This window comes from Olea europaea, unplaced genomic scaffold (genome assembly GCF_002742605.1).
Source record: "Olea europaea var. sylvestris unplaced genomic scaffold, O_europaea_v1 scaffold203, whole genome shotgun sequence".
Taxonomy (NCBI): Eukaryota; Viridiplantae; Streptophyta; class Magnoliopsida; order Lamiales; family Oleaceae; genus Olea; species Olea europaea.
In genome coordinates this window covers 369,869-384,049 of record NW_019238199.1, presented here as the reverse complement: position 1 = coordinate 384,049, position 14,181 = coordinate 369,869, and the positions used below count along the sequence as shown (strand labels likewise).

General features: G+C 34.9%; 1 pseudogene; it reads right to left on the bottom strand.

The window, feature by feature from the left end:
* Window positions 1–6,104: 6,104 nt before the first annotated feature.
* Window positions 6,105–13,910, bottom strand: LOC111379760 (annotated as a pseudogene).
* Window positions 13,911–14,181: the final 271 nt, after the last annotated feature.

Below are 14,181 nucleotides of genomic sequence, written 5' to 3'. Positions count from 1 at the left end.
AATAGTTTTAATGAAAAACTTTACGAAATTTCATTCGTTCTAGTAGAAGATGGCAACTAAAATTATCTAAAGAATATGACAAATAATAGAAGCCTTAGTTTATTAAATATATTTGAATAATTTTAATTTTAAAAATAAATAAATAAATTTAAAAAATTAATAAATATTAAGTTGTCTCACTTTAATGAATGGGAACAATAAAATGAATTATTAAAAATTGAACTACTAAAAATAAAATAAAAAATGCAAATGGGTAACAAACACCTACCCTGTTGTGATTCTTCGATCACGTGAAAAGAAAATAAAAGAGGAAAAACAATTCTATTTCTACTTGAATAGAATTTACAATGGAGTTTACAAACTCAAAAAAAAAACCTCTCAAAAGAGTCTCTCTAATCTCTCTTTTTTTTCTCTCTTCTCTATTCTATTTTTCTTCCTCTCAAGGAACATCTAAATTCTCTTTATGGTAGCTCATATTTATAGAAAAATCTTGGCTACAAACCGTCATAAACTTGTGGTCAAAAACCAATCAAGAATTGCGACTAGAGAATTTCATTTCAAATTCTCTTCTTGCATAGATTTCTTCTCCATTAAACAATTGAAGTTGTTGCTGTCAAAAGGTGGAGAGTTTTAATTCAAATTTTCTTCTTCATCCTTCATGCATGCATGTTGGTGGGAATTACTTGTTTATTAAGCAATTGAAATTTCAACAATTTCAGCATGGAAGAATCTTGAATGCGGCTGGAATATATCATACCCGACCCACCCATTGCCATCCCTATATTTAACCACTTATTATTCTTAAGAGTGGTCAAAGGGTTGACTAGTACTAATTGTAGATGTTACAAAACAAAATTATGACTTCATCAACTCCTTGTTTGTGTCCTTTACAAAAGAGAAAAGTCATCCCATGCCTACTAGTCTCGAATGTTACCATGAAAAAAAAAATTACTATCTATTGTAACTTAAGACCTCAAGCAAATTTTGATCTTGTTTGGATTTTTCTTTGTCGAGTACAAGAATATCGATGGTAAGGGATTAGTGTCCAACAAACCCAAGCCCCAAGGGGGGAGGGGGGTTACTGCGTAAAAGACCAACAAAACAGTTTAATATCCAAGACAGAATTGTAAGCTTATACATATGCTAGCAATGCGGTCCATTTTCATGCTAAGCCATGACTACACATTAATTAAAGGGAAAATTTCAGTAGAATTTAAGTATCACATATTTCAAAATCAAGAAAATAAATTTCAATCTTAAAAAATCAGATTTTTATTGAAATTTACTAATAATTTAATTAATTAATTACATATATTTAGGTCATTGGTAATTGGCACAAAATGTTCCTACCTTTCAAATTTATGGTGAAAAGCGTCTATACCTTTCATTTTTTACATTTTCACACTTACCTTCCACATTTCTTTATGCTGAACTTTCTTTTCACCAATTTTTAATGTAAAATGACCAATATACTTTCCTATTTAAATAAAATAAAAAATGAAGAGAAGAAAAATAAAGAATAAATTGCAATTATTAAAATATTAAAAATAAAAAACTATCTCTGTCCTCTTCTTCTACCCCCTCCTTGCGCGGCGTCGCCTTCTTTGTGTGTCTTGCTCTCCGTTTTTGCTCGATTTTGATAACTCCCTCAGAATTCCAACATAGGATCATAGCAACAAAATTGAATAAGATAGTGAAGTGAATCAAATACCAAATGGTTAAAGTTGGCATTTACCAACTCACAAACAGCATAAATTAACAGTTAAAATGGAAAGTGAATCCTAAATAGCCTTTTCAACAGTCCCAATTCATACCTCAAATTTCCATCAACATAAAAATTTTAACTAAAAGCTATATGAAAACTCATTATTCGTCAAATTCCAGCACTTATACACTTGTATGCGCAACACGAAAGACAGATTAAAAGAAAACGAAAATCGAAAACCTTTATAATTGAACGGCGGCAAGGTTCAGAAACAGAAAAGAGAGACGCACCCTAAAGATATAGAAGAGCAGAAACTCTGGATCTATGGCTTGGTAGAAAATTGCAGAGTTTGGAGTCGAAATTAAATTCGAGTTGCAGTGGTGCCATGAGGTTTTGAGCAAGCAAAATGGTGGGTTTCACCACCACGTGACGGCTGAATTATGGTTTAATGTTAGTTTAGACGGGAGCATGCTGAGGAATACCGCATATAGATCGCTTGAAAACTTGCGGACGTAACCATCCCACAATTCCACTTTCAGGTTTTACAAAGAAGAAGAAGATTGAATTGGAATGGGATAGGAAGAAAGCAAGAAAAATGATATTACACAATTTATGTAATTTTATTTGGTGATGGTGGTGGCAAGGGCGGACCCAAGACTTTGGTTCAGTGGGGGCAAGACGAAATTGCATGAAAAATAACTTCAAAGTATACAAAAATGATAATATTCAAAATGAAGTACTTTTTTTTTTTTTTTCAATTGTTCCTTACGATTTCTCATACTTTGAAAACACTGTATAATAGTCTCATTATCTATTTTATTAAATACATCTTTTTCAACATATTACATATCTCCAGATTCCAGCCTCCCGTATTGAAAATATTCATTTAAGGGCCTTAATAATTAGATCAAATCTGAATCTAATCACAAAAGGAATACACTATTGGAAGGAAAGCCGTCAAATATTTACAGTCTTCCTCATCCAAAAAAAACAAAAATGTTTACTGTCTTACAGATTAAAAATTCATCCAATGACGTAGATTTATCATTCCTTTCTCAAACCATGAACCATCACTGTCAGCATAGAAATTAAAAAGGCAATGATAAATGAAATGAGTGTAAGGATTTTTTTTAAATCAATCAATGGGCTTATATGTGTGAATAATTGTGTGTTAAACTAAAGGCTATCAAATTCGATTGAGCTCATTTAAAGTGATCTAATAAAGTTTCAATTTTGGGTCGTTATGCATCCGATTAAAGTATGAGTTTATATATATGTAGAGACTGGGCCCAAATTCGTAATCCTATGATGGGCCGAATTAGGTCAAAGGACATTAGTATATATAAATGGTTATGGTCCTTGAATCACACATAGAGAAAGTACGTATTATTTATTCTCTTTTGATCCCATCACAGAGAGAAAATGAGGCTGCGTGTAAATTTGGAAAACTATACCGCAAAATTCATTATTGCATTAACTATGTCTGATTAAAGTACGATTTTGCAATAGTTCTTCAATTTTTTGATGATTTAACATGAAAAATCCGATGATTTGGTTTAATGGGAAACATTAAAAAGACCCAATAGCTTAAATACATCTGGAATGCTACAAAATCAGAGTACCAATTTTTAATACAAGTATCCAACCACTAGTCCATAACCAATTGCATAAATAACTTTCAAAACATAAATAAAAAGATTAAGAAAGTGAGATTGATTGCCAAATTTTGCTTCTTCAATAAGTTCTTCTTCTTCCTCTTTGAAAATATGGTGAATCGGTTCGCACTTTGAAGTTTGGAATTTGAAATTGCATTCGTACCACACCCGGTTCGTACTCACAGGTCTGAGAATTGGAGGGAACTAGGAAGGGAATTCACAATTTGGGTCTCTTTTTTTTCAATGTTACATACTTTAGATTGTTGGGTAGCTGGGCTTGGTTAAGAAATAAGAACTATGGGGCTGCCTTTCTATTATTTGGGCTTTTTAATTGTAAGGGTCCAGTGGGGTCAAGCTTTGTTAAGAATTAAGAAACAAGAACTATGGGCTGCTATTTTTTCTACCATTTGGGCTTTTTAGTTGAAAAATATTAAGGGTCCAATGGGGTCAATTATAGGCTGCCATTTTTTCTACCATTTGGGCTTTTTAGTTGAAAAAAATTTAAGGGTCGGGAGGGGTCAATTGACCCCATTAAACCCCGAATAGGTCTGCCCCTGGGTGGTGGTGGAGGAAAAGGAGGAGGCGGCACAAGGAAGGAGGAGAAGAAGAGGGGGGAGAGAGAGAGAGAGAGAGATTTATTTTATTTTTGTTATTTTTAATAATTTATTTGGACTCAATTGCACTTTTTAAAAAGTTTGGGCATATAGTTGCAATTTGATCTTTATTTTTCCTTTCGTTTTTTTTTTTTTTTTAAATATGAGGGCATGTTGATCATTTTACATTAAAAATTGGTGAAAATGACATTCAGCGCAAAGAAATGTGAAAGGTAAGGGCAAAAATGCCAAAAAATGAAAGGTATGGACATTTTCCACAATAAACTTGAAAGGTATGGACATTTTGTGTCAATTATCCTCTACGCCACAAATCTAAACAATTTGATCACAAATTAATGATTTAATTAATCACTTTTTATTTTTCTGATCACAAAATCAGAAATTTTATATCACAAATTATTTTACGTTCAAAATTCAAAATTTTTATAGGTCACAATTTGTTCATCGGTCACAAATCAAAAAATTATAAATAACAATTTATTTATTGATAAAAAACCACAAATATTATAAGTCACAACTTATTATACAGCCACAAATTATCAAATTATTGACCATAGATTAGCAATTTTTTAAGTCGCACGCTATTTTTTTGTCACAATTTATATTTTTATTAGTCACGGATTAATCAATTTAATGGTCACAGTCAATCAAATAATTTGTGATCACTATCGAAACTTGTGACCACCATCTCACTACTGCCTCTAGTAGCACCATCTCCACCACCGTCGCCACCAAAACCACCACTACTACCAACTCCTGATAGTTGGTCACAAACCCCCAATTTGTTAGATACAGACACTTTCATACTACATCGTCAACACGATCACAACCTGCAACCACCACACCATTGTTGCCACCATCGTTAACACTACCACCACCATTGTCGTCGTACCACTACCACCTCTATTTCCAAACCTTCAAAAAAACCCCAACATTGCCCATGTGTCATGTCTCCTGCCAACCAGATTAAACCATCGCAATCAAGCCACCACCTCACCACCAACATCGGTGAAGAAAAAACAACTTGCAACGACCACACCACAATCTCAATAGCCTGCAACCACTACCCCACAATCACAACCTACAACCTTTGAAACTGCTAGCATCAACAAAACCACCATGGTCTGAAACCACCGGAACGGGAAGCCACTTTTAACCACCTCTCCTTCAAAGACCGAAACGGCATCATTGTTGTGTGATTCGATCGGTGGTTGCTGCATCGCGAGAGATGGGTCGGCGAAGAGAGAGATCGGAAAGCAAGTTGAAGAAATCGCCGCTTTAGATTGTGATGGCAGTGGCGATAGTCGCGACGGTCATGGTGGCGGCGAAAAAGAATTGAGCGATGAGAGAGAGGAAATGTAGAAAGGGAATGGGTCTGGGGAATTTAACATCCCGGAAGTTGTCATGATATTAACAATTACATCATTCCGTGAGAAGAAAGGATACAATTATTTGAATAATCTGAGCACATCACGACATTAGTTTTTTCTTTTTCTCAATCCTCTACAAAAGATACATGTCAAAAGTAGTTCAACCAGTCCCTCATTGAGTTATCCTCCTACCTAATTTAATGATGTGAAAGCAGGGGCGGACCCAGACCATTTAAACTGTGGGGTCAAAATTTTTTTTTTCGAACAACGTATCATGAAAAAAAAGGAAAAATCGATTGTTTGCTGTTCATGTTCGATATGGATCATGTGATATGGATATAGATTTAGAATTTGGACTTTTTAGGGCAGAAAATTGAATTTTCAGCACAAAAAAAAACAGAAAATTAAGTTTCAGCACCCAAAAAAAAAAAAAAAAAAAAAAAAAAAAAAAAAATTCCAGAAAACTGTGGGGTCATTTGACCCCACATGACCCCATGTGGGTCCGCCCCTGTGTGAAAGTGTATGCTGCATGTATTCTCAATAAGCAAAAACTTTATCCAAGCAAGTTTTCTAAAGGTAACTCACATGCAAAATCTACAGATTGTAATGAATTAAATATTGAGGACATTAAATAAATGAGAGAACATTAGGTAAAAATATCACAAAATGCATAATGCTCATTATATATAGTTTGAAGGTATGTAAACAAGAAACACAAAAACCTTGAGAATCCTATGACGGGCATTTACCGAAAGGCAAGATTAGCTTCCTCCTTTCTGCTTGAGAGTGATCTTGTCACCCAGGCTGAGAGCAATTCCCTGGGTCTTGCTCCTTATCCTACTATATCCATTCAGTCTACCATTGGCCAGTTTCTTGACACTAATATTCAACAAAGCATCCTCTCCAAACACACTCTTTGCATACAAATTTGCAGCCAAGAACCCACATTCACCATCCAGTGCAGGCCTGAATTTGAACCAGAATATAAGGTAAAACTACACATCCCACAATAAGCAAAAGAAAAGAAAAGGGATAAACATTGCAGCAGTATTTTCACAGGATATAAAAGGGAGAATAAATAAAAGAGACTTGCCATTGATACGTCACAATTGGGATAAGAAAGGACAAAATATTCTAAATCTTAATGTTAATTAGCAGTTACCTTAACCGCAAAGATACATCTCGCTTTTACAAAAAGATGCACAAAGATATTGATTTGTGTCACATAAGGTGAAACGCCGAATTTTTTCCTTGATAACTTAATTGGTCAGGACTTCTTGTCCCTTCAGAAAATCCAGCCTATCTATTCTATATTTCTCGAATACCTCCACAAGATGGTGGAAACCAAACACAGATGGTAGATCAGCACAATTTATTTAATAAGTTACTTCTTATGCTATAAGAATTGAAAGGCCTTTGAAAAAGGGGCTACCAATGATCAAACTGCTAGATTTACAAATTTCCAATTTTGTGTGATTATTCAAGCACTGAGAGGGGGTAGGGGTGGAAATTAAAAATTGGCCTAGTGATACTATGCATTCTGTACTACCTCAAACACACCCAACCAATGACAACTAGGGATGTCAAACCAGCTCGGAGGCTTGAGCTGCCTGTGGCTCAAAGCCTGAGCCGGCTCGGCTCGTGGCACAGATGAAGTGAGCCTAGGCTCACGTCGAGCCCCATTTTGGGGCGTTGGCTTGAGCCCAAGTCAACCAATTGTGGCTCGGTGAGCCACATGGGCCGGCTAGTGTCACGGGCCAAAAAAATTGAAAAAAATAATTATAAAACAAAGTCAAAAGCTGTAGAATAGCTGCCTTAATGCAGCTATGGTTTTTTTAACCTTTTTTACAACACAATTTATGAGGAAATTTTCAAATTCAAAATTTTAATTTTAATTTTAAATTTGGAGGAAAAACATATTTTTTTCCCCTATAAATACGAGGTAAATTTTTAAGTTTCATATCAATTTGTTTCAATCGATTATAACTTGCAGTATTATAGATTCAAGTTTCAATTTCAATTTCTTTGCTCTCATACTTAATTTCCTTCACTCTAATATTCAGTATTTTATACTATAATAATTATAAATGGATTTTACTAGTAATGAGCTTAATTAATTTAAGGGGAGCTCGAGTACTTCACCAGTTACGATGCATCTCAAAATGTTTCAATTGATTTGGAAAATATTGAAGAGAAAGAAGTACTGGTTATTAAAAGCTCAAAAAAAAAAAAGAATTCTCTGATTGTTGGCAACACATGACACGTAAAAAATTGATGTTCAAAATGGCGTAGATATTTGGAAAGTATGTTGCAATTACTGTGGCAAAGAACTTAATTTGAAGCCTAATTCGAGCAAAATGCATTTGAATAGACACATATTAAAGAGTTGCAAAGTGAAATCAGTTGATCTCGACCCAAAATGGACCGTACTAGTGTTTGGTGATTTTTGTTCTACTCTTTCCACCTTTGTATATTCACAAAAAAGATTTCGTGAAAGAATGGTTGCATACGTGGTTGCAACAGACATGCCGCTTACGATGATAAATTCAATATACTTTGCCTGGCTTGTGCAGAAATATCTCCAACCCAAATATTCTTCTTATTGTAAAAATACTTTTCGTTCAGATACTATAAAATTATATAACAAAAGAAAACAAGTTGTTATTGAAGGTCTAAAAATTCTTAATAGTGTTATATCATTTACCTTTGATTTATGGACCGGCGGTAATAAAAAATGTTATATTGCTGCTACGGCTCATTATATTGATCACATGTGGCTTTTACATGAAAGGGTTATTGCATTCATATGTGTAGAATGTTCTCATAACGCCACTAAAATATACATAGTTTTAAAAAATGTTATACGGGAATATGATATGCAAGATATGGATCAAAGTTTTACTTTTGATAATATTAGTGTGAACAAAGGTGTTATCAAAAGATTTATTAATGATTTTAACCCGACATTTGGAACTTTATTTTTTCATCAACGTTATATATGCCATATTATCAATTTGATTGTAAAAGTTGGATTAGAACAAATAAGTTCTCCTTTAGATAAAATTAGACAATTAATAAATTTTATTATTGTGTCACCAACAAGTATGCAGGTATTTAACAGTTTGTGTACAGAGTATGGATTACAGGAGAAATCATTCGCCACTGATATAACTCATAGTTGGAACTCTAAATATCTTATGTTACATTCGTGTGAAAATTACGATAAAGTGATTTCATTATATTATAATAATAAGCATACATACGGATTCGAACATAATTTAGAAGATTGAAAATGATCTATTGCATTTCATGTGAAAAATTCTTAAAATCTTTTTTCAATTCTACAAAGGAATGTAGTAGAGTTTATTACCCTACATCTTCACTTGTTTTACAACATTTTTTCTACATTTCATAGATATAGGAATTTGCCATTTTTTTGACATAGTCTGCTCTATGGAGTTAAAATTTCGTAAATATTGAAAAGAATTGTCCTCTTTATTTATTTAGCTTCAGTAATGGACACTCGACTTAATTTGAATGGCATAATAGCCATTGTAAAGGGGATTTCAAGTTTCATGAATGTGAAATTATCACATGTGAATATAGAATCTATGTTATATAAAATGTATAATTATTATACTAAAAAAGAAGGCCAGTGTAGTTCTATTTCCCGAAGTTCCTTTTTAAGAAACATTTCAACAAATTCAGATAATTTATTGAATTATTTGGAAAGCAATACAAGTGTTCACTCATTTAGTTCTAGTTTATCAATGTTTAGAGCGATAAATATTGATGATACGAATCTTGAAATTCTCTCTGAATTAGCTAGGTATATGTGTGTGGATGTTCGTTACCTCCAAAAGAATTACAAGAATTTAGTATTCTAAATTGGTGGAGATGTAATGAAAGGAAATATCCAATTGTATCAAAAATTACATGTGACCTACTAACACCTCCGGTGTTTACGGTAGCATCGGATGTTACATTCAGTTTAAGTGATCGAATTTTATCAGAAAAACATTCAAGATTAAAACAAGATATATTGAAGGTTTTAATATGCTTGAAGGACTGAAAATGTATGAAGTTACGTGTTCAAGAACATGTTAATAGTATACTGCCCAAAGAGTTGCACCAGATCCAAACATAGAATATTGTAAGTTTTTAAAATAATTTATTTAAAAAAATATATGTAATTTTTAAATTTATTTGTTTCAAGAAAAATTGTACACGAAATATTTTATTCGTGTACAATTTTAACTTCGCCTACGTCATGTAGTTGGTTCCAAGCCCGGAAAAATGAGTAGGGCTGTAAGTTGTAATTTTTATTTAATTTATAATTCGTATGAATTATGCAATTTTATAAGTTGTAATTTTTATTTAATTTGTAAATCGTATTTATTCGTGTAGAATTTTAACTTTGCCTACGTCATGTAACCGGTTCCAAGCCCGAAAAAATGAGTAGGGCTGTAAGTTGTAATTTTTATTTAATTTATAATTCGTATAAATTAAGCAATTTTATAAGTTGTAATTTTTATTTAATTTGTAACTCGTATAAATTATGCAAGTTTTAAATTCTTTAAAAAAAATGTTAGATTCGTAATCTTGTCACATAAAAAAATAAAAATAAAAATGAAATCGAGCCCGCCCTGCTTGGACTCGGCTGGGCTCGGTAAGGCCTAAGCCTAAAGCTTGGGCCAAGCCTTTTTTTTTTTGGCCAAGCTTTAGCTCGGCTTTGGCTTGAGAAAAGTTCTTTTAATTTTGCTCGAGCTCGAGCCTTGAATTTCGGCTTACGAGGCGACTCGACTGGTTAACATCCCTAGTAACAATTGACAATGTAGTACCTATAAAAGATTTGTATCTACATTACTAGAAATTATTGTATTACTGAAAATGGCAGAACCTGTAGCTGTAAACAAACTATCTAAACTGAATTCCCAAAGCATTCTTAATGGGATAACCCTTTTGGCTATAGCTAAAAGAAACACCGAAAATGTCAGGGGAAATCCAAAGCCTGACCACTAAAAGGAACCTATATGAGTGGAGCAAGGTGAGTATATCAGTAATCTAACGAAAAATGCTTTCAACTTAAAGGATTATTGAACATAAGGGATTAAAACAGCAAGCCAATTTAGGGAAATAGGACCCTGCTTAGTCCTCTTATGGAAATTTTACCTAGAATCAAACCAATCACATTATCATGATTGAGTGCTTTCTCAAAATGAATAACTTCCCAATGCAGTACTACCAGGTATCCAATAGCAGCTGTATAAAGAGGCTCTATGCCTGTTCCATACACAAGATTGTTTGAGATGTTCTGATTTCACAGATGAACGTCTTAGTTGCAGCTATGTTTGAAAATCTTATTGAGGAAGGGAAGGCTGTTTGGTAGTAAATAAACCCAGCAACTATTTGTATTAAGCAGGTTTGAAAAAGGATATTAGAGTGTCTAGCGTTGGCCAGGAGTGTCTCTTACTATGACTAAATTACATTAGAGAAACTACAAATCTTTCAGTAAGGCCATGGATATTAAAAACTTCAGCATGCTGATCAGCTCAAAAACTCAATAATAACAGTAACACGAAGGATAACATTACCTTGTTTTCCCACTCAAATTCAGCCCACGTGGTTCTAAAAGCAGCATCACTACACACGGGAGGAGAAATGTAGTCCATGATATCGATGGGTATATCATTGAGGACGATAACAGTCCTCTCAAGCACATTGGAAGTCTCATAGAAACCTTAGTATTTGCTTTTATTTGCTTGCTTGACTGAGGTGCTAGAGTATGGTTCTGTGGACGCTCAACAAGTTTAAGGTCACCCATCATAGCCAGCTCCAAACGAAAATTCTGAAGGGTCTCCTTAGTTCTATCGATAACTGTAACATCTAGGACAACATTATATTGATGAACCATCACATATGCTTCAGCGTGGACTGGGTCACTAAATCCTGTGAGTTGAATAATGTGATTTAGCTTATTTGCATCATCAGCATCCTTAATGAATTCCCAGCAGCGCGTTTCAAATCATCTTGGACCTCATCTTCCAACTCCAGTTGGCTCATGCCCTGAAGAGAAGATATGTGAGGACATAATTAAGAATTTCCATGGACAGACTCAGGTAACTACTAGAATTTTTCCTTCATGACATTTGATGTGGACAATCTATCAAACAATGAATAACATTAGTAGAGTCAACCATCAATTTTATGTGAGCTTCCTCACTTAAGAGCATAGCTACAGAATACAATCGCACATAGACACAGACTGATGTGTGCACGGGCACTCAGAAATGCAAGTTTGTACAATCGTTCAATTCGCCAAAACATTTTCCATACCTCTGTGTAAATAACCAATGCAGACAGACACAGGTCATCAAGGAGAATATGACACGCAAAGCCATAACTCTCTTGAAAAGGCGAGCTATGTTGTTCTCACAGAAATCTTAAAACACAACTACATTTTTTTCTATATAAATGAAATATAGGGAGCATTAATATTCTTCACATGCATAAGGGTCACAAAAGGAGTACTCCAACCTTCCTGCTCTTCAAATGGTAGAAGTCAATAAGGTCATCAGGCTGAGAATGAGAAACCTGAGCTTTTGCTTTAATTTCCTCAATTTCATGTAGCTGTTTATCTGAAAGCATTTTAACAAGACTTCAACCAAATTTTCCTGACAATATCCCCTGTGTTACACGGCAAACTTATGCAAAGAACGATCCTGTCAAAAGAATCATTATCAACTGGATGAGGGAGAACTGAAGATTGTCGAGCTGTAGCATTGAGACCATGATCAGTAACACATCCGATGATGCTTTTTTCACTTCAACCTTGGATGGTTGAACCTCTTCCAATCTTAGTATCAGCTTTATCAATGTGCACGCAACAACTGCCCCAAGGAAAAAATCGCCAGTTAGAAGAAGGGACCTCAAATTTCCAGTATTCAGAGATCCCTGAACTACAGTTTGAGGGGAAAAAGTAGTTTCAGAGGCAGCACTTTGAGTTGCATATGTCCCATCTGCAAGGATGGCAGGCCTTTTAGATGAAACAGTAACGGAGTTCGCCTGATGGGATTTCTTTGTTGAGTTAGTGATCTCCTCTTCTTCGGAAATTGAAAAAAAGGGTAGGTCTCCAAGGCACTGCTTTATGGTTGCAATGCCACTCTCAACTTCAGATAGAGATAGGCAATACTCTCCTATGATCCAAAGAGCACAGGAACAAACTCTAGGAGCTTGGATCTGATAAAAAGTATCCAGAAGCCTGGTGACGATGGAAACCCTTAAGTTTGGGTTGGTTTCTAATGTCTCTCGTACAAAAATGGCAACGTCCATAGCAGAGGCTACATTTTTGTCTCCCAAGAAATCCATCAATAAATGAACCACTGTGCTTGCCACTTCAGGGAACTTTATAGCACAATAATGGATGGCTTGAATGAGCATCTGTCGGTACTCCCCATTCTTCTCAAGCTCCCCACTTTGAGTTTTCATGACTTCCTTTTTCAAAGTAAGAACAACCTCATTGACATTTCAGGGGGTGATAAGTTCAAAAACAATATCTAGTGTTTTCCTATGAATGTTAAGGTTGGAGTTTGACAGAGCCCTCAAAACATCCATAATCTTGTCAACCATGATATCCCTGTGGGAGAGCTTGAGTTCATTTAGGCGATCAAGCACAATGAGCTTAACATTGTTGTCACTTTGAGAGAAAGCTGGCAATATGTATTAGATGAAGTTCTAATAGCAGTAGGAGCAGGACAAAGAAACAAGGGTACCTGCACATTCATAGACAACAGCAGCTGAGGAAGCATTCAGTAGAGATATAATGATCTTAATGTACTTCCCTTTTTCTGCTTTGTTTGTCCAATAAACTTTCCGGATCAACTCCAAGACGACCATCTGCATTACTATTCCCCCAGTCAGGTACTTTGTCAACATTGGTCAAAAGGTAATTAATTGCACGATCCAGCGGCCAATTGAAAAGCATCAGAAAGGCATTCCTCTTAGCTGATGCATCCTGCTCTGATGATAGAAACCTTTCAACAGTCTCTGGTGCATCAATTAAGAGCTGCTCGCCTTGTGGGAGCTTAGGAGCTTGTAAATTGTCATCACAGCAAGAATTGCATATCTCCTAAGGATGCCGATGCTCCAAGTTTGAGATAATGGAGGGGATCAAAGGCTCAATGATCTCCACCTCTTTCAGCCGGCATAGAAACCTCAATGTAACACCACGGATGTATTCATTTGAATGCTGAAGATTATCCCTCAGATTTTGACAGATCAAGATCATTTCAGGTAAAACATGCCCCTTGCCATCAGTCTTGTCAATGAGCTCCAAATAACGCAAAAGAAGTTTCTGAATAGTGTGGTCGTCAGAGGGTAACACATAGCTAATGATGGTAGTAAAGAGCTGAGGTAGAGTTTCACCATTCAGCAAAAGCATAATTGCATTTTTCATGGCACCAATTTTAGCAGGAACATCGTTCCCTTCAAGTGCCACCTTGATCTCATTGGCAAGTGCAGGTGTGCGCCTGTCAAAGTGTACCAGCAAAGAGCATGATTTCTCCATTTTGCATTCGTTATCTAGACACCTCAAAAATTTCGCCATATTATCAACACATAATAGCAAAATTTACAAATAGAATCTATTGCATGGGAGAAGATTGACAAAGCATAATGATGCTCCGCCTAGTTACTTCCTCCAGAATAATAATTTCCCATCACAGGTTGAATTGATTAGACATGTAATACAAAGTATACAACCGCTAATCTATAGAAAACGAGGAAATAAAATGTTGGGACCTTGAAAAATTGAAACTTTTTGAAACTTGTCACTCAAA